Source organism: Oncorhynchus nerka, unplaced genomic scaffold (assembly GCF_034236695.1).
Source record: "Oncorhynchus nerka isolate Pitt River unplaced genomic scaffold, Oner_Uvic_2.0 unplaced_scaffold_965, whole genome shotgun sequence".
Classification (NCBI taxonomy): Eukaryota; Metazoa; Chordata; class Actinopteri; order Salmoniformes; family Salmonidae; genus Oncorhynchus; species Oncorhynchus nerka.
This window is the reverse complement of record NW_027040350.1, coordinates 53224-61427: the sequence shown is the minus strand read 5'-3', so window position 1 is coordinate 61427 and position 8204 is coordinate 53224. Positions and strand designations below refer to the sequence as shown.

The 8204-nt window shown below is 43.7% G+C and overlaps 2 non-coding genes across 2 annotated transcripts; both read right to left on the bottom strand.

Moving 5' to 3' along the window:
* Window positions 1-6587: 6587 nt before the first annotated feature.
* Window positions 6588-6660, bottom strand: trnaf-gaa (transfer RNA phenylalanine (anticodon GAA)). Its single transcript has one exon. It is a non-coding gene; the product is annotated as a tRNA-Phe (tRNA).
* An 82-nt stretch (window positions 6661-6742) lies between these two features.
* Window positions 6743-6816, bottom strand: trnai-aau (transfer RNA isoleucine (anticodon AAU)). The gene has a single exon. It is a non-coding gene; the product is annotated as a tRNA-Ile (tRNA).
* Window positions 6817-8204: the final 1388 nt, after the last annotated feature.

Here is an 8204-nt window from a genome sequence, read left to right as displayed (position 1 = left end):
ATCAAGGAACCCACCAGGTACAACCCTAACTCTGTAAACAAGGGCACCCTCATAGACGTCATCCTGACCAACTGGCCCTCCAAATACACCTCCGCTGTCTTCAACCAGGATCTCAGCGATCACTGCCTCATTGCCTGTATCCGCCACGGAGCCGCAGTCAAACGACCACCCCTCATCACTGTCAAACGCTCCCTAAAACACTTCTGTGAGCAGGCCTTTCTAATCGACCTGGCCCGGGTATCCTGGAACGACATTGACCTCATCCCGTCAGTTGAGGATGCTTGGTCATTCTTTAAAAGTAACTTCCTCACCATTTTAGATAAGCATGCTCCGTTCAAAAAATGCAGAACCAAGAACAGATACAGCCCTTGGTTCACTCCAGACCTGACTGCCCTCGACCAGCACAAAAACATCCTGTGGCGGACTGCAATAGCATCGAATAGCCCCGTGATATGCAACTGTTCAGGGAAGTCAGGAACCAATACACGCAGTCAGTCAGGAAAGCTAAGGCCAGCTTCTTCAGGCAGAAGTTTGCATCCTGTAGCTCCAACTCCAAAAGTTCTGGGACACTGTGAAGTCCATGGAGAACAAGAGCACCTCCTCCCAGCTGCCCACTGCACTGAGGCTAGGTAACACGGTCTCCAACGATAAATCCACGATTATCGAAAGCTTCAATAAGCACTTCTCAACGGCTGGCCATGCCTTCCGCCTGGCTACTTCAACCTCGGCCAACAGCTCCGCCCCCCGCAGCTCCTCGCCCAAGCCTCTCCAGGTTCTCCTTTACCCAAATCCAGATAGCAGATGTTCTGAAAGAGCTGCAAAACCTAGACCCGTACAAATCAGCTGGGCTTGACAATCTGGACCCTCTATTTCTGAAACTATCTGCCGCCATTGTCGCAACCCCTATTACCAGCCTGTTCAACCTCTCTTTCATATCGTCTGAGATCCCCAAGGATTGAAAGCTGCCGCAGTCATCCCCTCTTCAAAGGGGGAGACACCCTGGACCCAAACTGCTATAGACCTATATCCATCCTGCCCTGCCTATCTAAGGTCTTGAAAGCCAAGTCAACAAACAGGTCACTGACCATCTCGAATCCCACCGTACCTTCTCCGCTGTGCAATCTGGTTTCCGAGCCGGTCACGGGTGCACCTCAGCCACGCTCAAGGTACTAAACGATATTATAACCGCCATCGATAAAAGACAGTACTGTGCAGCCGTCTTCATCGACCTCGCCAAGGCTTTCGACTCTGTCAATCACCATATTCTTATCGGCAGACTCAATAGCCTCGGTTTCTCGGATGACTGCCTTGCCTGGTTCACCAATTACTTTGCAGACAGAGTTCAGTGTGTCAAATCGGAGGGCATGCTGTCCGGTCCTCTGGCAGTCTCTATGGGGGTGCCACAGGGTTCAATTCTCAGGCCGACTCTTTTCTCTGTATATATCAATGATGTTGCTCTTGCTGCGGGCGATTCCCTGATCCACCTCTACGCAGACGACACCATTCTATATACTTTCGGCCCGTCATTGGACACTGTGCTATCTAACCTCCAAACGAGCTTCAATGCCATACAGCACTCCTTCCGTGGCCTCCAACTGCTCTTAAACGCGAGTAAAACCAAATGCATGCTTTTCAACCGATCACTGCCTGCACCCGCATGCCCGACTAGCATCACCACCCTGGATGGTTCCGACCTTGAATATGTGGACATCTATAAGTACCTAGGTGTCTGGTTAGACTGCAAACTCTCCTTCCAGACTCACATCAAACATCTCCAATCGAAAATCAAATCAAGAGTCGGCTTTCTATTCCGCAACAAAGCCTCCTTCACTCACGCCGCCAAGCTTACCCTAGTAAAACTGACTATCCTACCGATCCTCGATTTTGGCGATGTCATCTACAAAATGGCTTCCAACACTCTACTCAGCAAACTGGATGCAGTCTATCATAGTGCCATCCGTTTTGTCACCAAAGCACCTTATACCACCCACCACTGTGACTTGTATGCTCTAGTCGGCTGGCCCTCGCTACATATTCGTCGCCAGACCCACTGGCTCCAGGTCATCTACAAGTCCATGCTAGGTAAAGCTCCGCCTTATCTCAGTTCACTGGTCACGATGGCAACACCCATCCGTAGCACACGCTCCAGCAGGTGTATCTCACTGATCATCCCTAAAGCCAACACCTCATTTGGCCGCCTTTCGTTCCAGTACTCTGCTGCCTGTGACTGGAACGAACTGCAAAAATCGCTGAAGTTGGAGACTTTTATCTCCTCACCAACTTCAAACATCAGCTATCCGAGCAGCTAACCGATCTCTGCAGCTGTACATAGTCTATTGGTAAATAGCCCACCCATTTTCACCTACCTCATTCCCATACTGTTTTTATACTGTTTTTTAATTTTTTTTTTATTTATTTATTTACTTTTCTGCTCTTTTGCACACCAATATCTCTACCTGTACATGACCATCTGATCATTTATCACCCCAGTGTTAATCTGCAAAATTGTATTATTCGCCTACCTCCTCATGCCTTTTGCACACATTGTATATAGACTGCCCATTTTTTTTTTCTACTGTGTTATTGACTTGTTAATTGTTTACTCCATGTGTAACTCTGTGTTGTCTGTTCACACTGCTATGCTTTATCTTGGCCAGGTCGCAGTTGCAAATGAGAACTTGTTCTCAACTAGCCTACCTGGTTAAATAAAGGTGAAATAAAATAAAAATAAAAAATATAGAGACAGACAGAGATATAACTACATATAGAGACAGACAGAGATATAACTACATATAGAGACAGATATATAACTACATATAGAGACAGAGATATAACTACATATAGAGACAGACAGAGATATAACTACATATACAGACAGAGATATAACTACATATAGAGACAGACAGAGATATAACTACATATAGAGACAGACAGAGATATAACTACATATAGAGACAGAGATATAACTACATATAGAGACAGACAGAGATATAACTACATATATAAGATATAACTACATATAGAGACAGAGATATAACTACATATAGAGACAGACAGAGATATAACTACATATAGAGACAGACAGAGATATAACTACATATAGAGACAGACAGAGATATAACTACATATAGAGACAGAGATATAACTACATATAGAGACAGACAGAGATATAACTACATATAGAGACAGACAGAGATATAACTACATATAGAGACAGACAGAGATATAACTACATATAGAGACAGAGATATAACTACAGACAGAGATATAACTACATATAGAGACAGACAGAGATATAACTACATATAGAGACAGAGATATAACTACATATAGAGACAGACAGAGATATAACTACATATAGAGACAGAGATATAACTACATATAGAGACAGAGATATAACTACATATAGAGACAGAGATATAACTACATATAGAGACATATAGAGACAGACAGAGATATAACTACATATAGAGACAGACAGAGATATAACTACATATAGAGACAGACAGAGATATAACTACATATAGAGACAGACAGAGATATAACTACATATAGAGACAGACAGATATAACTACATATAGAGACAGAGATATAACTACAGACAGAGATATAACTTACGTTAAGAATTGACTGATTTACACAGGGTTGAATGCACTATGTCTATCAAACTGTAGGCAGGGTATGGATATACACTTTTAGGGTGATTTTAACCACTTCCGGTTGGTCCAGGAAGCTTAGAATCAACACAGGTAGACCTCATACGGGCCTGATGGACTGTTACCAAAGACAGGTTCATACGGCATTCATAACCCATATAGGCTTCAGGTTGAATTTAGGGGTGCAGGCAATGTATTCCTATGGGGAGAGAAGTCAATGCAAACTCTTTGAAGTAAACACATTCTTTTAACTATTAAGGGTTAATTAACGCCACACGGTCATGGTTAGGCTTCCACAGATCGGAAGGACCTTAGGAACACACCTGAGGTCGAATTGTGCTTCTCACCCTAACGGTTCTCTCACTGTCACCCAAAAGCAAATGACGTTGTGGGGCAGGCTTCATTTTGGGCCTACTTTTCTAATGGTCGCTGCGCTCAGACCGAGCGAGCTACGGTCAAGCGGGATATCTCGTTGAACTCGGCACGGCCTAGAGATTATGGTAATGCCATTGCCTGCTCTCTGTGTCTTTAAGCACCGCACTTTTTAACTCCATCCTTGCTGTGTGTGTGTGTGAGAGCTTTTCTTTGATATCTGCTGGGAGAAATGACTGATTTACAGTTTAGGAGGGTTACCTAGTCACACATATGAAGTTTTGGAGAGATATGACTTTTCTAACCCTTCAAAACAGAGAGTGTGACCCAATTAAAGGCACTTCCGGTTGGCACAGGAAGCTATAAGTAAACACATGTCTTGATTGACATAAACACTTACAGAATCCTGAGTTTTAATTCTTTAAGTTAAGAATTGACTGATCTACGATCTACACAGTGTTGAATGCAGTCATTTTCACCTTTGAAGGTTATGTACATCAAAACTCATTTTGGGTCAATTTAACCACTTCCGGTTGCTCCAGGAAGCTTAGGATCGACACAGATAGACCTCATAGTGGTCTGATGGACTGTCATAGAAGACAGGTTCATTAGGCATTCATAACCCACATAGGCTTCAGGTTGAATTTAGAGGTGCAGGCAATGTATTCCTATGGGGAGAGGTCAATGCAAACTGTTTGATGTAAACACCTTCTTTTAACTGTTAAGGGTTAATGCCACATGGTCAAGGTTAGGCTTGCACGGATCGGGAGGACCTTAGGAACGTACCTAAGGTCGAATTGTGCTTCTCACCCTAACGGTTCTCTCACTGTCACCCAAAACAAATTATATTTAGGGCTAGGCTTAATTTTGGAGCGAGCTACGGTCAAGCGGGGCATCTTGTTGAACTCGGCACGGCCTAGAGAATATGGAAATGCCATTATAGGCTTTGTGTGTCTTTAAGCACCGCACTTTGTCACTCCATCCTTGCTGTGTGTGTGTTTATGTGTGTGTGTGTGTGTGTGAGAGAGAGCTTTTCTTTGACATCTGTTGGGAGAAATGACTGACTTACAGTTTATGGGGGTTGCCTAATCACACATATGAAGTTTTGAAAAGATCTGACCTTTTTAACCCTTGGAAACTGCCACTGTGACACCATTTAAGGCACTTCCGGTTGGCACAGGAAGCTATAAATAAACTCATATCATGATTTGGGTATGCCTTTACAGAATCCTGAGTTTGAAGTCTTTACGTTAAGAACTGAGTTATTTACGAAGGGTTTAGTGAGTGTGTGTTATTTCAGAAAATCATAGAAAATCACAGAAATCTTGCAGAGCTCCGCAGCACACTTTAAAAAGATTCGTAAGAACACCCTGCAACTGGATCTGTAACCGTTGGAAAAAAAACACCTATCCGTGAACATCACCAATCTGTCATTGTACGATTTCTCTTAAATGACGATAGATAAATGGCTGGTTCTTTTTTTATTGACACCGGAGTCTCTTTGACTTTGACGTGAAGTGGAAAAATGATTCCTCTATTTTCATTTTGGACCTTTAATCCCAGATAAATGGCCATAAATCAAAAACCGTTGAGGCCTAGACGCCATCTTGTTTGGGGCCAACTGCCCATTATGCCGCCCCTACGCTCACCGAGTTTCGGCTTCTAAATATTTTCAGTTTTCTAGATAAGGCCCCGTCGTGAATCGTTATGTTTTGTCCAATAGCAATATGATTGCTTATGCCCTCTTGTGGGAATTTCCGGGACAGCGGAAAAATGACAAAAATCTTATTATTTTTGTAAAACGGAAACCGAATGTCCGACAAAGTTCATTTGATGACTTCCTGGTAGGTCCGGCCCTGCCGCTCGGCCCGACGCCGTCCGCGAATTTTACAAACGATTTCGGACGTCTAGTAAGGGACCGTACATTTGCAATATGGACTTTCTCACTAACCAAACAGCAACTGCCGAAATCTTCCCTTAAGGTATGTAAACAATGACAAGAAACTCTCATGTAACACTGATGTCACAATGTCAGATGAAAAAGAAAGACATTACTTACTTTCAGAGAGCAGCGTATCACACACTCTAACCAACTGAGCTAACCGGCCGCTGGCTACAGAGCACAATTGTTGAGATGCACCGAGCCTCTGCAAGTGCTGGAGCGCAAACTAACAAGTCCACCAACAGCATAGCCTGACAAGACTGGACACTCTTGGTTGCTCCTTGTGGCAATTCCAAACAGCTGGGGAATTTGATCAATTGGTATTGTGTTTGCTTAGCATGCTATAGGTAGTGGGATCGATTCCCGCATTCCCCAAAAACACATTTTTTTGTGGATCCAAGAAAGCTGCAGTTCACACTTCATGCAGCCTTGTCTTAGGACAACCTACTGTCTTGTAGCAATGACAAGCAACTTTAATGTAACACTGATGTCAAAATGTCAGATGAAAAAGCAAGACATTACTTACCTTCAGAGGAGCAGCGTAGCACACACCATTGAGGCCCACAAACAAAGCTATGGAAAGTTTCCTTGAAGCCAGAGCATAAAGAAAGAACAAATACAGAAACCAGGGATCGAACCAGGGACGTTTAGATCTTCAGTCTAACGCTCTCCCAACTGAACTATTCCGGCAATTCACTCACCATAATTCTGTGGCACCCTTGACAATTCACATGCATGTGACTCATAATTTTGACACTCAAAATGGACATAATAGCCAGTATGGGGATCAAACCCATGACCTTGGCGTTATTAGCACCACACTCTAACCAACTGAGCTAACCGGCCATTTGCTATTTTGCTCAATTGTTGGAATGCATCGAGCCTCTGCAAGTGCTGGCACGTCAACAAACAAGTCCACCAACAGCATAGCCTGACAAGACTGGACACTCTTGGTTGCTCCTTGTGGCAATTCCAAACAGCTGGGGAATTTGATCAATTGGTATTGTGTTTGCTTCGCATGCTATAGGTAGTGGGATCGATGCCCGCATTCCCCAAAAACACATTTTTTTGTGGATCCAAGAAAGCTGCAGTTCACACTTCATGCAGCCTTGTCTTAGGACAACCTACTGTCATGTAGCAATGACAAGCAACTTTAATGTAACACTGATGTCAAAATGTCAGATGAAAAAGCAAGACATTACTTACTTTCAGAGGAGCAGCGTAGCACACACCATTGAGGCCCACAAACAAAGCTATGGAAAGTTTCCTTGAAGCCAGAGCATAAAGAAAGAACAAATACAGATGACGAAACCCGGGATCGAACCAGGGACCTTTACATCTTCAGTCTAACGCTCTCCCAACAGCTATTTCGGAAAATCACTGATCTTCTTCTGTGGCACCCTTGACAATTCACATGCATGTGACTCACAATTTTGACAGTCAAAATGTACATCATAGCCAATACGGGGATCGAACCTATGACCTTGGCATTATTTGCACCACACTCTAACCAACTGAGGTAACCAGCCATTTGCTATTTTGCTCAATTGTTGAAATGCACCGAGCCTCTGCAAGTGCTGGCACGTCAACAAACAAGTCCACCAACAGCATAGCCTGACAAGACTGGATCCTCTTGGTTGCTTCTTGCGGAAATTCCAAACGGCTGGGGAGTTAGCTCAAATGCTTTGCACGCGTGAGGTAGTGGGATCGATGCCCACATTCTCCAAAAGCACATTGTTTTATGGATCCAAGAAAACTCCAGTTCACACTTCATGCAGCCTTGTCTTACGACAACCTACTGTCATGTAAACAATGACAAGAAACTGTCATGTAACAATGACAAGAAACTCTCATGTAACACTGATGTCACAATGTCAGATGAAAAAGAAAGACATTACTTACTTTCAGAGAGCAGCATATCACACACTCTAACCAACTGAGCTAACCGGCCGCTGGCTACAGAGCACAATTGTTGAGATGCACCGAGCCTCTGCAAGTGCTGGCACGTCAACAAACAAGTCCACCAACAGCATAGCCTGACAAGACTGGACACTCTTGGTTGCTCCTTGTGGCAATTCCAAACAGCTGGGGAATTTGATCAATTGGTATTGTGTTTGCTTAGCATGCTATAGGTAGTGGGATCGATGCCCGCATTCCCCAAAAACACATTTTTTTGTGGATCCAAGAAAGCTGCAGTTCACACCTCATGCAGCCTTGTCTTAGGACAACCTACT